This window comes from Lissotriton vulgaris, chromosome 2_1 (genome assembly GCF_964263255.1).
Source record: "Lissotriton vulgaris chromosome 2_1, aLisVul1.2, whole genome shotgun sequence".
In the NCBI taxonomy this organism is placed as follows: Eukaryota; Metazoa; Chordata; class Amphibia; order Caudata; family Salamandridae; genus Lissotriton; species Lissotriton vulgaris.
Window position 1 is genome coordinate 574164624 of NC_141687.1, and position 25034 is coordinate 574189657.

Here is a 25034-nt window from a genome sequence, read left to right on the forward strand (position 1 = left end):
AACGCGTTATGCTTTATGCATCTGTGACTCCTGCACCCCTTCTGCCCCTGGTGCTGAAGCATTGTCCTTTCTTGCATCTGTGATGCCTGCACATCTTCTGCCACTAATGCTGGATGCACTGTCAGTGGTTACGCCTGTCACTGATGCTGCTGATGTGCCCCCGGTACTGGATTTATTGCCCCTGTCGCATCGCTGATATCTGCCTTTGTTCTGCCCCTGGTGCTGACTGTATTTTTATGTTTTGCTCGTGTGATTGCTGAGTCTGTCCTGCCCCGGGGCAGGAACTGTTATCGCTATTTACCCCTCCAACTGCTTCTCTGCTCTGCCCGTGTTGCTGGATGCATTGTCACTTGTTGCTCCTGTCACAGCCGCCTCCATTGTGACCCTGATGTCGGGTGTATTACCGTTGGTTGCACCTGTGACTGATGCCTCTGTTCTGTCCTTGTTGCTGAATGTACAGTAGCCATTTGGCTGTTGTTGCTCTCCGCTGACAGACTGCTCGGTCCCTGCTGCTGAATGTGATGCAGTTATTGGACTATCGCGGTTGTGCAACCCGGCGGTCTTCTGATGCTCAACACTCTGTGGCTCCATTTGGCTGCTGCAAGCTGTCGACTGCTTGTTGCTCTGTTCCTGTGCTGAGCGTCTTTTAGTTATCGGGATTTCTCTGGCTGTTGCTTCCTCCTGCCGTGCTGCTGGACAGCCTAGCGCGGGCTGGATTGGAGCCTGTGGACTGCTGGCTGCTGCTGCCTGTGCTCTGCCCCTGCTGTTGAACGTATGGTCGCTGCCTGTCTGCAGTTGCCGCTGCTCTGCGCTGTCCGTGGTGTGCCGTTGCGGCTGCTGTGCGCTGTCCGCGGTGCTGAAGCCGCCCTGTTCAGTGCAGGCTGAAGGGACTGCGGAGAAGCACGGCTGTTGTTCCTGCGGCACACGGCTCCTGAAGTTGGGTCACCCTTAGGGGAGCGAGCCTCCTGCTGCCTGAAGTAGCTGCCATGGTGCCCCCTGCCTCCGGGGCTGGGGTGGCCCCCGGGCACCGGAGCCTTCCGCTGTGTGTGAGGCTGAGATCGTAGCACCGTGGGAGGAACTGGCTGGCCTGGGGAATCTGCGGGACCTGGAGGGCGTAAGACGTGGCGCTGATTTCGCCCTTCACGGCTGGGTTTACGCAGGGCGCCCTCAGATGTGGACGTGCCTCCGCCGCCATCCCTGAAGCCTGCCCCGGAGGGGATGATGTCTGCACCGATCCTTGTTCGTTACTCCCCACAGGCTGCGGCGTCTCTCCGTGCTGGCGTGGGAGGCGGGAGAGCACGCACCGGGGTTTCCCTGTGAGGATGAGCCCCACCCTCAAACCGAGAACGGGACGGCACCCACAAAATCTCTTCCACCCCCCTTCTCGTTGAGTCGTGGAACTGGGGCATCAGCGCTGGCTCTGATGGGGTAAGTAGGGCGCTGCCTGCAGAAGCTTTGCGTGAATCTGCGAGTTACGCCAAACACGCGCCCCAATAGCTGCAGGCTGGACCCGTTCAGAAAACTCGCACCCCATTTCTCACACCCCTTACTTTATACTTCAAGGCCCTCGCTAAAATCTAGCCATGGGATTTTGGGAACCATAGAAAAAGAAAACTGCCGCAAAGTGAAACTTTTCTTTGCGACGCTGCAAGCTCTACCCTGCTTTTCCCTTGGCATGCGGAGTGTCGATTTAAGGCATCAGGGGAGGGGTGTCCTGGTTTGTGATTTTGTGTTCATCGCACGAAATTGCTACCTGTGGCTGGAAGCCTTTCTCGTTGCCTTGTGGGAGTCTCTCTGCAGACGCCCAGGCACAAGGAGTGAATGCTCCAAGGCACAGAACCGCTGTGTACACTGTCAGCGTGCACCTTGCTCTATTTAATAATCTCATCAGCATCATCGGTATATATATGTGTGTATATATACATATATATATGTATGCACATATATATACTAATATATTATATCTATACTGCGATATATATGTATACATATATGTATATATGTATATATATATATATATATATATATATATATGTAATCGCATGTATATATGTGTGTGTGTGTATATATATATATATATATATATATATATATATATATATATATATATATATATATATATATATAGATATACATATAATGGAAACAAATTAGGTCAAAGTATTAAATAAGTATCATATTTGTGGGTATTTGTTTCCAATTTCGATTTAGGTCCTTTGGTCACTCTGACAGATAAAAACACACTTCCCGTTTTTGTAAATCAAGGAGTATTTTGCAACCCGTTGCACCCATTCCGGACATTACCCATCCTCGCATACCCTAATTCTGTGCTTCAGAGGGGCGGTCCAGACGCCTGCTGGAACTGAACATCCTATTGTAAACCCCCGGAGAGTCTCGGATCGGAAAATGCCCCAACCCCGCCCTTCCACACCAAGCATTTTCCACCCTAGTTTTTGAAACTATAGTGTGGGTTTGTACGTGCACGAGCGCGTGCGTGATCAGTCAGTGCACCAGAGGGGCTGGTGTATGAAAGGAACTGGGCCGTGTGGAGGATGTTTACAGCAATATTTAGGATTTGGTGGGCCTCTCAAGCCTCTGGACCCCGGTGCTACTGCACCTGCTGCACTAATCGAAGCTTCGCGCGCGCGCCCGTGTATTTGTGTGCAGGATGCCCGGTTTCACTCCTGCTCCTTGACGGAGAGACGTGTGTTTGTTTGTTTCGCTCGGTAAATTAACCTTCTAAATATGAGATTGATGAGGCTACAGTGTATGTTTGTGTGCACGTGATATGCGTCCAAATGAACGTCACAGCTTCGGATTCCCTCTGCGGACGACCCGGCCTTTCACATTTTGGGGTCGACGGAATGAGTGCCATTGAGGGGGTAACCTGTTCAGCTGTTATTTGCAGCAAGATATCACAATGCAGCAAATACTGTGTGAAACAAGGCGTGACTTTTGATACATGTATTTCTTTGATCACGAATCCACGTTGTCACCTTAGCATGAAGCAGTGCCAAAGGGCTGGGCTGCCTGGCAAGGGCAAACGTCCCTCTGCAATGAACTCGCCTGCAGGGCTTGGGTAGCCCTCAATGCTGTAGCAGGTGCAGTGACACCGAGCCCCTTGGGGTGAGTGGCCCACCCTCATTATGACTTATCCGACTAGGGGGCAGAGACGCCCGATTTCCTTGGCAGTAGTTTTGCCAATGACAGCACTGCTGCGTCATGGCTCCTCTGCTACAAATAAACAAAACAAGACACATCAGCCGGTGAATCCTCATGGCGACCCTAAGAGAGAGCAGAGCGCCCCCACAGCACGCGCTGCACCCTGAATCTGGCCACAGAAGCAAGCAGCGAAGCCATCGTGAGCCGGTAACGTCGCGTCTGCTGCGAGCTACACGGCTTCGAAGCACCGTAAATAACAGGTGTTACTAAAGATCAGTTAATTAAAGCGCCTTTTATCGATATCCTAACAATGAGAGCTGTGTCTGCCCCGCCCACAGCGATGTGTCCCTGACTTGAGGTTCACATACAGGTCTTTGCAGCAAGTGCATTCACACACCGAGTTATCTTCGCTTTTCAGCAGTTACCTGGAGTTTGCTAAGGAAATGTTTTACATTTTTGCGCACCCCTCCAAAAAATAAATCTTCGTCTAGATAATTATTCTGAAGACGTCAGGAAAAGGTTGCAAGAAGAGCCAGTAAGACGGGAGCCTCGCGCATTGTTCATGTGTTTGCGGTCACTCGGCGGATATCAGCCTCTTGAGTACACATCGTGTGCTGCCGCCCCCATAGGATTCATGTCATCGACCTTGGAAGGATAAAACCCCGAGCCACAGGAGCGTTGATGCTGCGCACACACATCTCTGCAGTAAAAACCATCAACAAAGCCCACCGAGCTGTCTGCAGGAGCTGTCACTCTGGTTAACTCACTGTAAAGTGTATGTGATCAATTCTATGATAGGGAAACAGCACGTGGACTCTGGGGAATCATGTGTGTGCTGCAGTGAATTATGAGTATTATTAATATTATTATTATTATTAATAATATTTTGGCACTAATAACATGGATAATAATAATGATAATGAAGCTACTACTACAACTACTACTAATAATAATCACAATACTAACAATAGTAATAATAATACTCAATGTCACTAACACTCATATGAATAGGACTATCTATTAATATGTTGTTGATGCTGATGTATGTTCGGGATGGTTTTTGGTTTAATGTGGTATTGTCTCCTCTCACGCGGTTCACCCATGAGCGCCATTTCCACCAAGCACTCCGCGTTCTAAAACCAGGCCTCTTTAACTCACTGACGGCCACAGCCGGCAGAGAGGACACTCATATGTAAATAGAGAGGCTTCCCTCTAGACTGGATGTCCCCTGATTTATTGGCGGGAGTGTAGAATATTAAATGACACCTCCCTGCAGGGCTTTAAGTGGGCCAGGTCTCACCGGGTATGAGCGCCGTCATTTATCTAAAGGAGGCCTCGAAACGGTTCTCTATTGGGCTCTTTTTTTTACCCTGGCACAGGTGGTACATTTTTTTCCGGACTGCAGTGACAGCAGGCACATTCATGTGCGCGTGCACACACTGCTCACTTCTCACTGGTGGAGAAGTTACGTCATGACATCATGCCAGGGGAGCGTTGTAGGGGAAGGGAAATCCTTTAAAGAGAGTCATTTACTCTCTGGATTTCCCTTCTCTTGTTGAAAATCAGGAGCAGCAACATTGTCGTGGTGTCACCAGGGCTTTATGTGGAAGCTTTTTCAATGTTATATACAAGCCATAGTTGCTGTTTAATTATCTCATGCAATTAACAACCATTGACAAAGGTAATAGTCCCGACTTGTTATAGGTTTGATGTTACTTGTTGTGCTATATATCTGGATGCAATGACAGAAACAGCAAAATACAAGTCGGGCGGTGCACTATGCTAAGCACAGATTTTTAGCGTAAATGTTTGTAAGCCACGCCCTTAATTACATTGACAACGCCCCTTTGAGAGATCCCCCGTTTTTTCACCCCACTTGAAGCCCTGCCTTCCTGGCTATGTTTAGCATCTTATTGGGCATAAGGTGAATAATTTGCAAGACTCTACCAACATGGAATTCATGTGCATCAATCGCAACTAATGAAGGTGCTTCGGTTCAAAGTACCTCAAAGCACTTTTCTTTGTCAGATTCTGAAATTCCATAAGGTCAGCCATTGATCACTTATCGAGTTCCTTTCTGAATTACTGGTCTTGCTAGGAAGAACCCTTTTGATGACTCACAGAAAGTAAGTTCCTCTGATACCCAAATCTTCCCTTCACTCGACAAATTCTATGTTTTCAAATTTACCAACTCAGTAACTAAAGCATGGGAATACTTTAATCCTCTGGAGGTGGGCTTTGCCAACAATTCAACCTGATGGCCCTTGGAATTCAACTCAACACATGTCTAATGCCAACAACAACACCAGCAAACAAGGCCTAGAAAGACAACTCCCTTTTCAACTAACTCCACAGGGCCCAGAACTACCATCCTCAGAAAGCAACTTAGAAGATTCCTGGACCTCCAACACCTAAACCTTCGGGGCTTTAGGAAACTTCTCATGAGTGCCCCATCTCTTCCATCAACCTTAAAAATACCAATCCCTCAAAAAACCACTCAGCACCTGCCTGTTCCCCCAACAATCGTGGTTCGGATAAAAAATCATGGGGCAGATTTATGAGGCCCTTGCGCCACGTTTACGCCGCTGTCGCGTCACGCAAGGCGGCGTAAACGTGGCGCATCCATACGAACGATTTACAACGTGACGCATCTAGGCAGATGCGTCACGTTGTAAATCCCTGCGCCGCTTGTGGGCGTTCCGGCGCAAGGTGGGCGTTCCGGGGCAGGTGCGCCTCGCAAAAGTGGCTGAGTGAAATCTATGAGATTTCACTCAGTCACTTTTAAGCCAATGCTGTGTCAAAAGCCTGCGCCTGCTTGAAGCAGGCGTAGGTCTTGACGCAGCATTGTTAAAATGGGGCACCCGAGCCTTGCTGGAGCTGCGTCGCGCTTGCGACGCAACTCCAGCAATGCGCCACATTTCCGGCACAGATGCGTCACGCATCTGTGCCGTTTTTGCACCATGGTGCGCCGCATTATAAATGCGGCGCACCATGGCTGGCAGAGCTGTGGAGCACTGTGGCGCATGTTAACTGGCGCATCCCTGGGGATGCGCCAGTTACCATAAATCTGCTCCCATGAGTGTCTCACCTCCATCAACCAGTCAAACTATCATTCTTCAAAAAAGCAGCTCAGCCCTGGCCAGTTCCTTCAACACTTAAACTTATGGGGCTTCATAAACATGTCAGGAGTGATTTGCCTTTTACAAGCCTCCATCGGTGTATGTAATTCTGGAGAAAAAAACAAACTTAAAAACGTTTTTGGAGATATTTTCTCCTCTAACTAGTTTCTTCAAATGTGTCCATGTGAAAAGCATTTCCGGACTTGACCTCTATCTTGGTGGATGCTCTGCGCGTTGCAAACGTTCTCTGCAGTATACATTTCCAAGATCACATAGATTGCTTGTTTCCTTTTTTCCGGAGGGGTACCAGAGGTTCCTTTCTTGACCTTTCCTCTCTTGCTTGTGAGGGAGGGAGCCTCACTGATCCTTCTCCCATTTTCTCCCTGCTCTTTACTCCTCTTCCAGTGCTCAGGCAGATTCCTCCCCATTATCTTTCATATATGTTGATCATATCCTCTACTCCTCTTTTAATTCTAGTACCCCAAACTATTCCCATATACTATATCCCAGTACCTCTGATACATCTATACCCCAGTACCCAGTACCTCTACCCTGCACACATATCTCTACCCTCTTGTACACGAGAACATCTACCCTTGCCTGCACCCTCCTATCTTTACCCGTACCTAAGCACCGCTGCCTCTTAACATGCCTCAACTTTAGTACCCCCAACCCTTCAGATGCCCCTGTACTGGAAGCCCTGTTTCCACACAAGTAACCCTACCAATACCCACACACTAGTAGCTATTCCACAGCCTATACCCTAACAAATCTACCCCTAGCCAGGTCAAGGTACCTCTTGCCCCTTCACTTCATCTTTACTCTGCTGTTTTAGGTCGAGCCTGGGCAGCGCGTGCGCTACTCTGTGAGGCATGCTGTATCCTGTTAGGGATTTGAAGTTCCACCCACTCTCTGCTCATATTTTTCATTGGCTTGTGTCATTGTCCTTTGTAAATGCCTGCTTCTGATTCCTCATCCATCTTCTTAGTCCTGCTTAGTACCGCCTTGTCTTCATTTGAAACCTCCCATGAGGACTTGTCCTTTTACTTCTGTTGTTATAGAGTATGTTTTATTTAATCTCCAAGCATTACTTTCTTTAATGGGGTTTGCCCTACTGCCGGCACAATGTGCTTTCCTTACATTCAGCTCGCCATTTGAGCTATCACGTTCCAAGCAGCTGGGACAATGGCGGACACTTCTTTGCAATGCCATAGGTCTCGCATTTAGGAGTGTTTGAGCTATTGGCGTTCTAAATGCCAATAACGTAAACTCTCACAAATGCAAGACCTATTGCATTGCAAATATTTTTTTGCTTTCAAAGCCCCCATGGTGTACTTTCACGTGCATGAAGGCCGCACCACTTTCTTTAGAAGATCCGTGTCTAAGAAAAGGTTGCAGCCGCTATTAAAGTGAAACCACAGCATGGAGACTTTTACCAAAAAAAAGCATTTGTTTGACAAACAGATGGTTTTTATTTTGTAAAACCCCCATGCTGCAGTTTCACTTTAATAGCGGCCATGCACCTTTTGTTAGCCACAGGTTTTTTAAAGAAAAGGGCACGGCCTTCATGCACGTGAAAGTAAGGCATGGGGGCTTTGACAACAAAAAAAATATTTGCAATGCAATGGGTCTCGCATTTGTGAGAGTTTGAGCTATTGGCACTTACAATGCCAATAGCTCAAACTCTCCAAAATGCGAGACCCATTGCATTGCAAACGCTTGCTCCTTACATGCTTTCTATTGCCAGTGCCTTCTTGTCATGATGTTTGGTGTGGAATTTTCTCACATTTTTCAAGAAGGGGATTTTTCCCAATTTTGGGATTTCTCCAAAAGGGTGTTTCTCGGCCCTAGGGTTATCAGACTGTGGGGCATATTACCAAGCAATAGCGATAATTATCGCTATGCATGGTTAGCGGCAAAAATTATATCGCCGCGCTCCGACGATTTTTACCGCTGAGATACCTTGATAATATCAAGGTTTATCTCAAAAGTGGTAAAAATCCTGCGAATTGCATGAATATCGCTGAAAAATCAGCGATATTCATGCATTTTCGTGACAATGCTCTTAGCCATGTTATCCACCTTCCATTGGATAACATGGTTAAGAACTGCTCTGGGCAGGCGTTAGCTTTTGGAGATATTCGCGCTTAGCGCGGATATTTCCAAAAGTAAGGCTTTGTTGATAATTGGAGATAGTGATATTAGCGACTGTTTCCAGTCGCTAACATCTTGGCACGCCCACTTTGCATGTCATTAGCGATAAATATCGCTGACATGCAAAGTGGGCCCCAAGATGATGGCTATCTCTTCCTAGCTGTCACTAACTGGTGTTAGTGACAGCTTGGTAATAGGGCGATAAAATTTTCGCCGCTTTAGCGGGAAAAATTCCCGCTAAGGCGGCGATAATGGCCCTTGGTAATATGCCCCTGTGTTCTCCGTTTTACATTTCTCAGAAACCAAGTAGAGCTTCCACTATGATGCAGCCCAATACTACTCTTCAGATAGTAACGTAGGGCCTTATGTAGAGCTTGGCAGACAGGGTTCCCTGTCCCAAACATGTCAGACGTCCATTGTATCAATTTACAAAAGCACCCTGGCCAATGGCACAGTTGTAATATGGCGGGCAGGATATCTGCCCCTTTGTAATGGAGTCCCTCTAAGTGCCCATCTTTTCCACCAAAAATCCAAAGAAAGCAAAAACAAATGAAGGCAAGAGTACTAGCAGAACAAACCTTAAGATGGAGCGAGATCCAATGTAGCAGGACCTAGAGGAAGGGATTTAATGCACTAGAGAAGGAAAGCAACTGTGTGTCCTGTAGAGCAAAGTATGTGGTGATGAGAGAGGAGGGGATAGGATGCAAAGCCATGAAGACATGTAGAGAGGAAGCAGAGATGCCGGGACTGTGAATAAAAATCAAACGGCAGCAAAGCGAGGGAACATAGGACAGACGTGAGTGAGAAGGGGGCTTCGATAAGAAGAAGAATTGAGAAGTGTCGAGTATTAGGGAATACCAGGGAATGGTGAGGCAACGAGAGGGTCATTAGCCAAGCTGTGAGTTACCTGGTGAGAATCATGGGGCATATTACCAACAACTAGTGATATTTATCGCTATGTTGGTTTAGCGGCGATATTTTTATCGCCGAGCTGCGGCGACTTTTATCGCTTAGGAACCTTGCTATTATCAAGGTTTATCTCCTAAGCGATAAAAATCGGCCGAAATGCATGAATATTGCTGAAAAGTCAGCGATATTTATGCATTTCCGAGCTAATGCTCTTAGCCATGGTATCCACCTACAATTGGATAACATGGCTAAGAACTACTCAGGGCAGGAGTTAGCTTTTGGAGATATTCACGCTTAGCGTGAATATCTCCAAAAGTTGGTAATAAGAGATAGCGATGTTCGCGACTGTTTCCAGTCGCTAACATCTTGGCACGCCCACTTTGCATGTCATTAGCGATAATTATCACTGACATGCAAAGCGGGGCCCAAGATGGTTGATATCTCCTACTAGCTGTCGCTAACTGGTGTTAGCGACAGCTAGGTAATAGGGAGATAATTTTATCTCCGCTTTCTAGGCTTTTAAAGCCAAAAAAGCGGAGATAAACCCCCTTGAAAATATGCCCCCAGATTTTTTCGAAGCTTTGAAAGTTAAAGAAATCTGCATTTTTCTAATGCTTTAGAGCTGATTGGCAGTTGCAAGAAATGGAGGGCACAAAGGATAGGGTTTTGTCAAAGACAACGATTCTGTTCTGAAGAAGAGACAGAAAGGGCTAAAGAAAATAGCAGAAGGTGACAGAAGACCCGAGGTTAAAATAGCCTCGTTTAGCAGTTGCTGCAAAGTGGAAACACGTGCTTTTGGTTTCTGTGTGTTTTTACTGTTGCACGAACTGCGAGTTGAGAGCGGATTGCTTTTGCTTCCCGAGTTTCTGCAGCATGATTCACCAGCGAGTACAACCTGGTGATAAAGCGGGGAACAAACAGGCCCAGAACTATTTACGCCTGCTAATCACTTCTATTCCTGCAAAAGACCAACCCGTGTGCTCAAGCGCAGTGCCAATAGCAAGAAATTGTGCTATAGTGTTTACCTGCTCAGTTTAGCGCTACACAGCAAACACGGAGCTCAGTTTGCAGTTAATGTAGATATAACAAAGGAACAAACAGTAATGCGCCGTTCCCATCACTGAATGTCTACATTGTGTGTTGATCGTTGCCATGGTTGTGTCTATCACGATTGTTTGACAGTTTGCATTTAAGTGAGGTACCTACCACATTGTATTGCACAGTTTTACCCTTCTATTTTTGTGCAAACACTAAATAAAGGCCTTCCTGTGCCAAAAATCCGTATTTATAAAGCGCAAACTACCCACCCGTACGTGTCTCAAGGCACCGGGGGACGTCGTGGAAATTTTAAGTGAGCTATTGCCCAGAGTCACATGGTGCTGAGCTGAGCTGCCGCCGGAGCAAGGGATTGAGCCGTGATCGCTGTGCTCCGAAGTCAGCTTATCTTATCTTAACAAGGTTTTATATAGCGCTCGTACACCCAGTGGTTTCATGGCGCTGACCGACGGAGTGTGTGAGGATACAGCTTAGGAGGCTAGCAGGAGGCCATTACCAAGGTTTTAAGATGCCTCCTGAATGGAAGAAGAGTGGAACAAGAGCGGATATCCAGGGGGAGGGAGGTCCATAGTTTGGAGGCGAGGGTAGCAAACCTTTGTCCTCCCTTGCGTTGGAACTTGTAGCGAGGGACAGTTAGAAGAATTTGAGAAGCAGAGCGTAAGCTACAGGGAGGGATGTATCTGGGCAAGAGGTCTTGAATTAACTTCGGGCTGTGAGCATGTATAGATTTAAAGGTGATGCAAGCAGTTTTAAAAGTGACACGTTGTGTAATAGGGAGCCAATGAAGTTGCCTCAGTAAGGGTCTGGCTGACGGCCAGTGCGGCAGTCGGTATATAAGTCTGGCTGCCTGATTTTGAGCCATATGCAGGCGTCTACTGAGGACAGCAGGAAGGCCCAGGTAGATGGCATTGGCATAGTCTAAATGTGACAACACCAAGGCCATCATCACCTGGGTCAAGGCTGGCTGGGTGAGCATCCGACTAATCTTTTTTATTTTGCGGAGCTGGAAAAAACAAGTGGACTCAACCGAATTCACTTGGGGCTTTAATGATAAATCTCTATCAATGAGCACCCCTAGGCTTTTGACTGAACTGGACGGGATAGGGGGGGGCGAGTTCGGATGGCCAATAATGTGGGCACCAAAATAACTGGCTTTTGCCAAAAAGGACCAGTTCTGTCTTGTCAGAATTTAACTTTAATTGGTTGCCATCCATCCAATGACGTATGTGGAGCATGGTGTTATGGAATTCGTGGACCAAATCTGGGAAATTATCAATTGTGAAAGTGAGTTGCAGATCATCTGCATAATGGAAAGTAGTGACTTTAAAGGCTTTAAGAGACTGAAGCAGAGGGAGCAAATAAATATAAAAAAAGATGGGGGACAGTGAAGAGCCCTGGGGGACCCCGCAAGTGGTGTGGAGTTTGGGGGACGAGAAGGGGGGCAGACCGACTGCCTGCGTGCGGTCACCAAGAAAGGATCTGACCCAATCATGAGCAGGGCCACAGATGCCAGCAAGTTTGACACGGTCGAGAAGGATGACATAGTCGACCGTGTAAAACGCTGCTGACAGATCAAGTAAGACCAGAGCCTGAGGGATTCCCATATCAGCGTTATGACGCAGGGAATCCAAAACCGCCGTGATGACTGACTCAGTCGAGTGGGCCAGTCGAAATCCGTCTTGAGAAGGATCCAACAAGTCGGATTGCTCAATGAAGCTGGAAAGATGTGATGTTACATGGGCCTCCAATACCTTAGCTAGATAAGGGAGGAGGGAGATTGGCCTGTAGTTTGCTAGAATAATGGGTTCTACTCCTTCTTTAGGAGGGGGCACCATAACTGCCCCCTTAAAAGAGTTAGGTACTATGCCTTGAGTTAAGGATGTGTTAAGGAGTCCTAAGATGGGAGAAGGAAAAGCAGCAAATCTGTTTTTTAGGATATAAGGGAGGGCAACAGTCACGAGGGGATCCAGACTTGACCCTATTCAAAAGAATGAGTAGGGCAGGGGCATCCAGAAAAGGAAAGTGATCCAGGGAATGAGTACTGTTAACATGTGTGAAGTCTAAAGAGACAGGGGTAGTGACAGGAATACTAGATTTGATGGTCTCGATTTTGTCCCAAAAATATTGGTTGAGAGTATTACAGAAATCCTGGGTGATCGCGGGTTTAGGCTGGGTTCTTCCAGGATTCAAGAGCTTATTAACAATGGCAAAAATATCCTTAGAATTATTGTTGGAATGCTCAATTATACTGGAAAAGAAGGCGGCTTTGGCTAAGATAATATCCTTCATATAGTCCGCACGGGCGGCCAATTAAAGGGCCTTTTCAAGAGGGTCATAGTTGCTCCTCCATACCCGTTCCTTCTGGCGATCTGTAAGTTTTTATGCACTAAGGTCAGAGGAGAACCATTTATGAGCCTCAGATTGATGAATAGTTTTGGGTTTTTGGGACGTGTATATCGCTTGCAGTTACCAGCCAGTTAGAGATGTCAACCTCGGCCTGGTTGAGATCAGTATTATGAGCCGGAATAGAGTTCTCTAAACATCCCAAAAAGGCTGGAGTGTCCAGGGAGTCCCATTTTCTGATAAAGCCCTCCTTGGTGTCTACATTTATTTTATACTTAGGGATAGAGATGTTGAATTGGATCAGAAAATGGTCGGACCAAATGCAGGGAGAGACAGCGGGGGGGGGGCAAATTCTTAGGTTCGTACTCCAGATCTGATCTAGTGTATGGCCTTTAGTATGGGTTGCAGAATTAATGTGATGGCTAAAATTGAGGCATGTGAGAAGCTCTGTAAGTTCACTGGCCAGAGGGCCACCAAGATCGCTGGTAAACCAATAGTTAAAGTCACTGATTAGTAAGATTTTGGTGTAATTGGTGACCATGGTGGCCAATTGGTCGCACAGAGAAAAAGGAAATAGGGGCATACTCTGGGGGGGGGGGGGGCTTATATATCAATACACATAGAAGTGGTCCCGACCTGAAGTCGAGCTTAATGACCAGGTTGTCGGCTGCAGAAAGGTCAAAAGACGTCATTTTGGAGAATGTATAGATTTTGTTATTAATGGCTGCTATTCCCCCCCCCTGTTTCCCTGAGCCACGGTATACCTGTAAGATGTAGTAATTTTCTAGGAGGGCAGCTAAGATATCCGGGGATGAGTTGATGTTAAGCCAAGTTTCTGTAACAAAGAGGATATCAGGTTTTTGACATGTAAGGAGCAGGAAAATGTCCAGTTGATGTTTTACTAGGGACCTGGTATTAAGATAAAAGATATTTAGTCATTGGATTTCGGCCGGTACAGACTTTGGTTGCTGATGCAGGCAGAGCGCCAGAGGCAGAGTTCCCGGAGGGCTGGAGGGGGATTGAAAGATGCCTAGATATTGTAGGCGGCCGATGGAGGCTGGGCACAGTGGATAGGCTGCGCTGCGAAGGTTCATCAAGCTCTCCATGGAATATGTTAATGGGGGGGGCAGGGGAACTGGCCCCTGGGCCCGGTCTAGCGTGGACGGGCACAGACAGGCTTGCCAGTGGCGCGCCATCGGCGCGCCCGCTGCGCGCGGCTGCTACGCGGCCGGGAGGGGATGATCATTATATGCGTCCTAGAATGTTAATGGCAGGAAGACTGCAGCGGCAACCCGGGGCTACCCCCAAGATGGCGGCTACTCTCACAGTTCACCGTAACAGCGCCTAATCGGCTGCACGGGTGGAGCAAAGCACAGTGAGGAGGAAAGTGAAATGGTAAGTGCACAAGAAATCAAGTTTTAAAATGACAAACAAATTTTAAAAATGCGAGCGAATGGTGCTCCCGGCTTTCCGCCTCAGGAGTTCTCAATGCTGACCTGTCCGCTGCACCACACCTCTGGTGCAGCTGGTTATGCCAAAAGGCATAACAAACCGCAGACGTCATCAGTGAACCCGGGCATTATTTGTCATTTAGTGGTCTTTGTCTGGTCGTTTCACCTTGTTGTTTCTGATTGTTGTGATGTACAAGCCTAGAGGCGCCTCGCTATCTCAATGCCAGGAGACGGGGTTGGTCCCCAGTTTTTGCACTATACATAACGCTTAAATACACGAGCACTCTCGGTTGGTGTCAACAGGGTCAAATCATAAGGAATAATGTAAACAAGTCCTGTTAGCATCCTCATCAAAAAAGTGCTATCAGTTCCTAAAAGAGCTAGAGAAAGAGTCTCTCCAACCAGTTATGGTTGTGAGTGAGTCAAAGATAGCTTAATTCGATTTCAAATTTAAAAATCATAAAAGCACAGATGATACACAATAAATACATTTAGTAATAATCAATCAATTTAAACACCTCAGCTCATGGTTAGTCTGCATCTAATTACACTTTTTAAAAACATAGACACTAGATAAATGGACATCTCGTCTTCCAACATTTGAAGTTTCAGAAAAGCAGGTCTACATTGCCTAATGCCCCACCTCTTCATCAAAAAGCCCAGAAATGTTTTCCTGGCCTGCGAATAAAATTTACAAAACAAAATAGAATGAATCGTAGACTGCTGGGATGTGTCATCACATGGGGCAGAAAATTACCTCTTTTGACCATATAGTGGTTTCAGGGAATGTAATTAATCTAAAAAAACTTCCAACCCTGAAGCGAGTAAGGAGCGTCCGCGTATAACTACTCTGGGTAAGGGACAGATACTGCTGGATGCCCTGGCCCTGCAGCATAAGATGATTCTCCAGAACAGAGACCTTTTTACCTTCTACCTGTCAGCGTTTATTTTCCAGGAGAAGAAGGCAGCTTTCCTTCAAATTTTTCCTTGAGATTGTAGCTAGAGTTGTCGGGGAATCAAAAAATTCGGGGTGGCCAATCTCTTTTAAAAAGCCCTTTATGTATATAAACCAGTCGATCTTGATTGCCCCCTGAAGCTTTAGACAGTTCATCACTACATCCCTGTTAAGACCAGTTTCTGCCGAGGTCCAAATCCTGTACCACAGCAAGACAGGACTCACTTTTATAAGATCTGTGACATAAACCATACCTAGCTCCTTGTGGCATACAAATGTCGAGGTCGATCTAGGTACTGCTAATAAATATCGAAAGAAGGCATTTTCACATAATTGGATATCCTGAGTATCTGCAATCCCCCATAGACCAGCTCCATATATTGCAGTAGAAACACACTTTGAATTGTAAACATCCGCAAATAAAGGGAGGGACCAGTGTATTACCGCTCTGTGGTGTCTAAAGGGGATTTGTGGTCGACCACAAATCACCTTTAAACACCGCACACTCTCTTATGGTTTGAGAGTGGCAAGAATACACTGGTCTCTCCCTCTATTTGCTTAAATACCATTGTATTCCCACCGTGTGTAGTGTTTAAAGGTGATTTGTGGTCGACCACAAATCACCTTTAAACGCCACACACTTTTGGCTGGTCCCTCCCGTTATTTGCTTAAGGAGAGTCTCCAAACCCCCACAACTTTTTAATTTACCTAAAGGACCCTACATTAAACTTACCTGGTTACAATAGGTAATTTCAACTTCACTTGCACTGATTCACTTGGCCCACACACCCACATGCACAAGTGCGGCACCTCCAACATAGATCTCAACCAAGGAGCCCACTTGAGGGACGCTTGAGGGACTGCAGCGCCACCCCCACGAGGAACACAGCCCGATGATGATGCTTTACACTCGCAAGGGTGCGTGAGGGCACAAGAACCAACAGGAGGTTTATCCCCACTTCAAGCACACTCAGCCGTTATCTGGAGACTAATATAATTCACCCACTACCATAACTGGTTGGAGAGACTCTTCTCTATCTCTTTTAGGAACTGATACCACTTTGTTGATGAAGATTCCACTAAGGAGCATTGATACAGAACCTTCCCTTTTATAAACAGCTCATAGACCCCCCTCTCAGGATAGTGTTTATACTGTTAGCATCCTGCCTCACAGGATTCTGGCCTGGGGGCTTGCTGGAAGGGCTTGATAGCCCAACTAAGCGACTCATGTACAGACACACTCTCCCCTGTTCCAGTCTTACCCTCGCCAACAGCTTCAGCAATGAACTTACACTCTTAAGGGTAGAAGGGAGGGCCTTGCGTTTCTGCACAAAGCAAACAGGGAAAAGCCCAGCATGCACTGGGGTTGATAGCTAGGCATTAACCTGTCACGAACACTTTCCAGTCATACTATTGGCAGCGTTTAACTGTGTGACTTTGGAGCACAGTTGTAAACATAGGTAAAATCTACACATATAAACTAGAACATTTATAAACGTTTCCAAAAAATGCGTTTTGATTTAGTTAAGATCTTACAGTTTATCAGGTCTCAGCGAGCTAAGTGAATTGGGTTTGTCTGGGAAAGTATTAACGGGGATCAGATATCCCCTTTCAAAGTCATCTAAGAGGCCCGGTGAATGTTCTCTCAATTGGAATTGAATCGCTCTGATTAGGCAGGAGACAGAACAATAAAGTATGAGCTCAGACGGGGATGGTTGGGGTGGGGGGGCGGGGGGAGGCTATCCTCAGTGCTTAATGAGAGCCTGTGGTGCAGGTGTGGCCTACCAGCAGATTATTCAACTCATCAACCTTTGACACAAAGCAAGAGAGAGAAAAATACAAACTGTGGAAAGGAGGGAGAAAAAAACAGCAACAAAGGGAGAGAGCAGGTATGGCACAGAACATACAGAAGTGAGATATAAAGGCAGTGAGTGTCTGGTGGTAAATTAAAAGAGGTATGAGGTAGAATCAAGACTACGCAGCCTTGGTATTTGGCACCCTGCATTTGACAGCACGGGCTGAGGGCTTCTGAGCAGAACTTCGCACCCGCTTTTATTCTTCTGCAAAGTAAACAGTGTCTGCCTACCATGCCACCTGCGTGCCTAGCCCTTTAACAAAAAACAAAAATAGGGAAAAAGGCAAGCACTGCTATCAGTAACTCTCCCACTAGTTCTCTTGTGTGACAATATGTGTGCCTTGAGATCTGGCATGCAGTCAGGTAACTTACATGAGAGTCTCTGGTGACTACCCTACTCCAGTAGGTTGGCACTTAGTCAAGTAGGGGAAGTTATAAATAACTGTGGGCTTCTATGGGCAGCTTAAGCTTTCACATACAGCATCGTATACAATATTCTATAAAGTGTGTTTTGGGTCAGTTCTTGCTCATCATTCAATGGCTATCTTTGTTTTTTCAGTTCTCTTCTCTTTATTGAACGGTTTACCTCTTTCCAGTTCTATCCCTGATTGGCATATTAGTGTCCTGCCATGCTTACGTCATGGTACTCTCTTCCCCTTGCCATATTGGATTCAGCACTCCAAGGAAGTGCACGTTTTGCTTCTGTCTTTGTTTTCTTTTTCAGTGTGCACTCGCATTCTGTCCCTTGTTACCCAACCACTTCCCTTTTACTTTTCCCCACCCCAGGCCCTGCTCCTTCCTCTCTGTGCTCTTGTCTTTTTTTTTATTTTTGAGTGCACTCTCATATTATTTCCCTTGATGGACTGTTCCCATTGGAGCAGGCTCAAGACTGCTTTGCATATGGCTGGGTCCAAACGGAGGTGGCATGGTGTGCAAAATTGAGATGGACTGGGATGCCGCCCGAGTAATTACGAACGTCTGAGATTAATTAAGCATTCCATTCATTACTCTTATGTATGCTTTAGCGTGTCTACACACAACACAGCATTTATTTTGAAAGTATAGGATATGTTATTTTCCTAACTTTCAAGAGGGCCCTTAAGGTACATGTAGATGCAAAGTTATAGCCTTCTTAAAAGTACAGAAAATATTTTCTGTGCTTTCAAGATGGCCCCTGTAGTGCATCTACAAGCAAGGCAGTGGCAACACTGAAAGTATGAAGAATAGTACTTTCTATACTTTCAAGATAGCACCACATGTCATGCAGACCCAACACGCTGACCATCTCGAAAGTATAAAAACATTTCAAACTGGAAGGCGATCAGCCTGTGCTCTTGGCTTTGCCAATGCTAGCACAATGTCAAAGGTATCTTGCATTAGCAAAGGAAACAATGTTGAGCAATTTAGCAAAATAAGACCGACTGTTTTTCCAGTTCTTGTTATTTAAGGGCCTTGAAATTCCCACCAAACCAGACTTAAGACTTCATCATTAAAGGAGGCAAGTTCTTCCAGATAAAGACAAATCTTTCCTACCAGGAATCCGTTCAGGATCTTCCCAAAACCAGTAAGCCTGTTGTTACCTGATTTCATTCAAATACACTTTGTAGTGTTCTGAACTGTTTTTGGATCTCTGCATTTTTCTACCTGCTGCAGACCACGTGCCTGAAATTCAATGATGTAGCCCCTTACGGTTCTTGAGCATCGTACACCTAGCAGTCTTCGTTGTCAACATTTGATCTGGACCAATTTGTGATATCTCTCAGGGAAACTGGATGGATCTATTTAATTTCTAGCATTGCTCCTAGTAGATGCAAAAACCTATGTATTGGCACCAACCAGCACTGGAGATGGATTACTCCAGTTCTGGGTTCTGCATTCTGCAGTATTACTTTCCTTCTGATGGTCTGAGAACTAGACCACTTCCCAATCAAAATGCTACCACATTGCTTACATTGCAGCATCGTTGTGAAATTGTGGCGTAAACAGTGTGTCATGGCCCATAGTGCAAGGAAGGAAATGGGCCCCATGGCCGCTATTTGAATTGTGAAATATAGCAATAATCAGGGTTCAGTGGGCACCTCGGCTTCTGGGGCCCGGTGCCCATGCACCTTCTGCACCACTGAAGGCTTTGCCCCTGTGGGGAAGCCTGCACGCAATAATCTGAGATCGAGCTGAAGTGCATGTGCTTTACATCAACACCGGACCTGAAGTGGAAGACAGTTGTCGTCATCAATTTGAGTCGCTGCTTCTGGCAAACCTGGTCCATACCCAGCAGATCTGTCTTGGGGCCTTGCCGTGAAGGTTCCCCTGGAGGAAAGACAGCTATCCGGCTGACCTCGCCACATGGCCATGATGTCTGCCTGAAGAACTGGACTCATCGGGATACTCTGGTGGGAATCAAGGTTTTTAAAGGTTCCCTTTGTGTGGCAGCATGTAGGAACGAGGCTCCAGCAATGCATGCTGGGACCAAAGCAAGTTTGCTGAGCTCCGCAACATGGGCACCTTCCCTTGATGGTCGCCAAGGAATGGAAGTCTCTGGCGACGTGGAAGTGGAATTTAAGATTGCAGAGTCTTATAGTGCGGCGATTTTTCAGTCCCATCATTACCACTCAGTACTTCCATAAAGCCTGCATTATCTATCTGACACCAGAATGTATTGTCTGCCCCCCCCCCCCAACTGAAAAATATTTACATTTTGAAAAAACATTCTGAAGCTATACGTGGTAACAGTAGCCTCTGCCGTCCACACTCCTTCTGCACACTATATAGAAGAAATTGTTCGAGAGGAAAGGTTTGGGGTCAAAATCACGAGAACAGCAGAATAGGGAGAAGACAGCAACAATGGCTGCCAATGTTACACAGATAGAAAGATACTAGAACAGGCGAAGCCCCCCTGCGTTGCCTGTGCCCCTGCCTGCTGCCACCATGTAGACTCTCCATGGTCTCCAGCTCTGTGTTTGTGATGTCCATCTCTTCAGTGACAGTGGTGACACATGAACATGATATATAGGGTTTATATACATTACTATCTGTTCCTGGTCGTATAGATGATTGCCACTTCTTTCCTTGGTCTTTACTCTCTCCTCATAGTTTGGTTGCCTCTAATGCAATGCACTACCTAATTAATGCAATTATTCACAGCACACCCCCAGGCATGTACCTGTATTCACTCAGCTGATCCAATAAGGACCACATTGAACCCCAGGTGTTAACAGTGCTGTCATAAAGTTTGGGTGGACACCTGGCATAAGGACTATTTGGTGAGTCACCCCTGCCCCAAGGATGACAGCAAGCTGTTGCTTCCCCTCCATGTGCCTCTACTCCTGCTCTGGCTTCCACAGACATCTACCCAGGTACCATAAGCAATGCCCCCTGGTGCTCACTGTCTGGAATGCGTTTTGTTGTCCCTGACACGCACTTCCTCTCCTGCTATGCAACGCCCACTAAAAAAGAGGACTCGCCATTGCTGGTGGGTTGGTCGCACAGCTCTTACAAGACCCCACCCTACCCCACCAACACCATCACCACCAATCTTTAAGTTCCTAGGGGGCAGATTTACAAGCCCCTTGTGCCACTTTTGCGTCACTTTTCCAATGTTAAAAGTGGCGCAAAAGTGGCGCAAAGGGCTTGTAAATCTGCCCACTAATGTTTTATCTGCAGGATGAAGTTCCGCGTCACTGTTCCTTCGGACGATAACCGAAAAAGACTGGCTGTGATTTTCTATTTTAGCTGTTTCGTAATTTCTCTTTAAAGCAGTCAAGTTAAATATCTATTTTTTTATTATTATTTTTTTTCTTTAAATATGATTTTATCATAACACGATAGGACCCTTGCTGCATTTATTTTTATATACTAAACTTAGTTTGTTAAAATACAACATCAAGTAGGAACATAATGATGGAATCTGGTTTAAGTTCAAACGGTGTTTATAAGACTCCTCCAGCGGTCATGTGGATGAATTTTAGGATTTATTTTTATAATGTCTGCCGCATAGGCATAGGGTAGGGGGTGAGGGGTGGGACAGCCCGGAGTAGCAAGCAGGGCCTTGATCTGGTCTATTAGAAGGTGATGTCAGTGCTTAAAATGTCTTATCAAGAATGCACAGGAACCTGTTGAGTCAATAAACGTCACAGGAAAGAATGGTTTACAGTGCAAACAATCACACCAGAGAACAGCCTGACTCGCTTACAACCTCCATTTAGCTTTCTTTACAGAGGTGCAGCTGAGATAGCCACTATGGTGTGCAATAAATATTGCTAATGGCCCACACTTTTATTGACATGATATGTGGGGCAGGAGGAGGCATTTCGCTCTTCTTTCTTCGGGGAAAGTAATGTTACATTACGCTTGCCTGATTTAACCACTGCCTGCAGATCTGTCTGACTTCTAGTGTTTACCTTATAACTTATATTATCTTGTCATTTTCCAAATATGCTGCCACCATTACTGCAGCTTTAGGGCACACAGCACTGTTGCATCCACATAGTTTACTGTCACAGGCCTGCCTCTCCCAAGCACTATAAAGAGCACGTATGAGTCTTATCCCAAGTCAATGAAAGTCTGGGAGCTAAAAATGAATCTCAGCGACTTGCAGGCTGCACACAGGCATCTTCATCAAGAGTACTAATCAGCTAAGCTATCTTGCCACTTATGAAATAAAATAGAGTACTTAGGAACAGGTGTGACACCACATGAAGGATTTTATTTATTTGATAGTTATATAGAGTGCCCGATTTTACTAAATGGACATCCAGGCGCTAACAGTATGTACAGCAACAGCATGTGTCGCTCATGCACCGTGAAATGCAAATAAACAAGCAAATTGTCTTCTTCAGTGACATTTTACCCTCTCAAATTGTGTTCTACTTCTTTGTGTGTCCTCTCTGCAAATCCTCCTCCTTGGCATCAGTGGGTGTGTATGTCTGAACAGCAACAGACAAGCAGCGCCTAGAGGGGCAGGAAACTGCACCCCTCAGTGTAGCACGCTATATAGAGTGAACATCCTGAGGGCATCGTTTCTGCAAGGACAGCATCCCTTCAACCCCCAAAATCAAAAGAAGCACCCCACTAAGGACGCTGAAATCTTCATCTCATGGACAGACCTTGCTATCTTTGTTTATTGTCTACACATGGATTGTCAGCTGCAGTGCCAAGGCTCTGCCTAGAGAGGTGCCCAGGGAAATTATGTACACCAACCCCTCTTGCACCTTCCCTCCCCAATGACAAGCCTGTGTTTCAAAGAATCTACCTGTCAATTCAAATATATTTATTTCGGCCAAAAATGACCATAAAATCCCACACAGATACAACCAAGAACACAATACATTAAAAACGAGCAGCCTTGTGCAACACAATAATTAATTAAAACCACCATTCACAAAGGAAAAACACATGGGTCATGTCAAAGGGTAAACAGAATGGTGGAAGTTGCATAAGAATAGTATTAAAACAGCATTCAGTTGCGAAGTCTAAAGGGAGATTTTATTACTAGGCACACTCTAAAACATTTTTTCTGCATACGAAGAGACTGTAATTAAATTAGGACTGCTCTACAATTTATAATCTGTACCTTTTGAATCGCTCGGGTAAGTAGATCCTTAGACAATTCTTTATAAAATCTACTGAAAAATACAAAGTTCAACAGAGTTTGGTCAGATGTTTCGTTACAAGGGCAATGGTTGGTGGTGGTAATGTCCTATTGACCAAGAGGGAAACATAGTTTCCATCTAACTAAGTTTAGGTGGAATCTGGTGAGAAAGTGATCCCACCCAAGGGTGCGTAATCCAGTCCAAGTATGGCCCAATCAAGGGTATGTTTGGGTCAACGCATAACTTGTAAGGATATCCGAGGCAGACATTGCCGGATCCCTAACCCTGCCTGCTTCATCAAAAATGTATTCTTTATCCACAACTTGCCCTCCTTCTTAATGGAGGAAGGGTCGGTGAAGAGGCTAGGTCTCCTACACTAGAGAGGTTTGACTGGATGTGCTTAAACCAGAGTATCAAAGATCCGATGGTACACGCCAAGCAATCCTCAATTACATCTCTTTTGAGAGAGGCCTTAACATCACACCAGGCTTAACACAAGAGTAACAGAGTGGTCGGCTTTATACAGTCTTCCACATAATCTAATGCAAGCTCCTCATGTACCGTAACATTCTGTCTATTGGGAACAACCCCCAATAGTCTACAAAGCACCCTTTTTACTTCAATCTCCAAATTACTCGTTGTACAACAACCCCATATCCCAGCACCTTATGTTAAGACAGTGACACACCTGTGCCTTTAAATCTCACCAAGCGGGTGAATGTTGTTGCTTCTAATTGAAGCAGAGACATTAAAAATAGAACCAGTAGCACCTCAGAAACCAACCCTCCTACCATACATGTAGTCCAGCTAAGGTTTTCTTCAAAAACGACACCGAAGTAGGGAAAGGATTGCACTCTCTGAGTACACTGGCACTTAATGCTAATAATTTCAAGTCCTCCCATTCTTAGGGCCACAAACCATAACAAAGGTTTTGGACCTATTAGTTTCTAAATTAAGTCTCTCAATAAAGGTCACTAAACCAGCAATGAGGGACTTAGGTCCATAAGACGTTCTGGCTAACAATACGACAACATCGGCATAGAGTAGGGCCTGTACCAATCTGTTCTTGATTACTGGAACATCAACTCCTACAACTTGCAAAACGGACCCTATCTTGTTAATATAGTACGAAAAGGATTGTGGCCAGCTTGCACCCCTGACAGACACTTTGCTAGAGGCTAAAGGGGTCTGTACATTCACCTTTGTTCCCATATATCAAAGATTAGAGTGCAACACTCTCAAAAACTGCACTAAACCCTTCTCCATCCCCATAACGGTCATGAGATCCCAAAGCTTGCATTTGTTAATGCTGTCAAGCATGCTAGGCAGATCCAAAAAAAGCGAGATAGATGGCACTGTATTTGAGCAATTTATACTTACTAATAATAAGGTGCAGATTGAGACATTGTTTGATGGTGCCCAATCCAAGGTTAAAACCACACTGACCTCCAGATAGGACATTATTATCACTGATCCAAATTTCCAGCCTATCTAAGATTATGCAACCCACTATCTTAACAGAAGTTTCTAGGTGGGAGATGGAACGGTAACATGCCGGATCCTGCCTGCTCCCTTTCTTAAAAACTAGAACGATGATCTCAAATCTCTAAGATTCTGGGAGTGCCTCCACACAGGAAGAACTAAAGAGTTTCATGAGCGGGGGAGGCCAGGAATCAATATTACCCTTATACAGGTCCATTGCGACACCAAGAGGTCCAGGTGCACTGTTGGCTGTACTTTGCAGGAAAACTGACACAAATTCTCCTACGGAGAAGAAGGTTTGAATTGGGAAATGTGACTGGGCAGGGTCAGGCCCATTATACTCACTGTCCTTCAGGTCGTATATATGGCGCAAGTGATTCACCCATCCTTCTGCGGCAATGTTACAGTGAAGGGTCTGTTTAGGTGCATGAATGAATGAATGAAATAAAACTTATAATGCGCAGACTTTGCCCGAAAGCATCAAGGCGCCTACAAAAGAATCATAAAAGGCAAAAACCAGAGAACTAAGGGTAAGCTTTGACAAAGAGCCATGTCTTCAGGCCCTTTCTGAAGGTTAGCATTGAGGGCAGAGTCCGAATTTCATGGGGAACAGTGTTCCACCATCTGGTAGCAAGACTGGAAAAAGCTCTACCCCCCCACTTAGCTCTTCGAACTCGGGGGACTGATAAGAGAAGCTTTTTTGAGGAGCGGAGGTTTCTAGAGGGAACATAGGGAATAAGATCTTTTACTCCTCCGGTCTCTTTCCTGTTTAAGGCTCCATAAACCAAACAAAGAACTTTAAAGGAAATCCTGGCATCAATTGGAAGCAAGTGCAAGGATATCCTGGCGATAGTTGCTGATGACCTCCTGGGTAGGTCAAGTACAAACTTAGCCGCAGCATTTTGCACAGTTTGAAGTCTTTGCAACAAACCCTTATTAACTCCAGCGTAAATGGCATTG

General features: G+C 45.7%; 1 protein-coding gene across 1 annotated transcript in view; it reads left to right on the forward strand.

Moving 5' to 3' along the window:
* The first annotated feature begins 502 nt into the window (after window positions 1-502).
* VWC2L (von Willebrand factor C domain containing 2 like) overlaps window positions 503-25034 on the forward strand; it is a 558431-nt gene continuing 533899 nt past the window's right edge. The window contains exon 1 of the mRNA XM_086958627.1: window positions 503-1428. The gene's annotated coding sequence lies outside the window, so the exon portion shown is untranslated. The remainder of the gene's footprint in view (window positions 1429-25034) is intronic.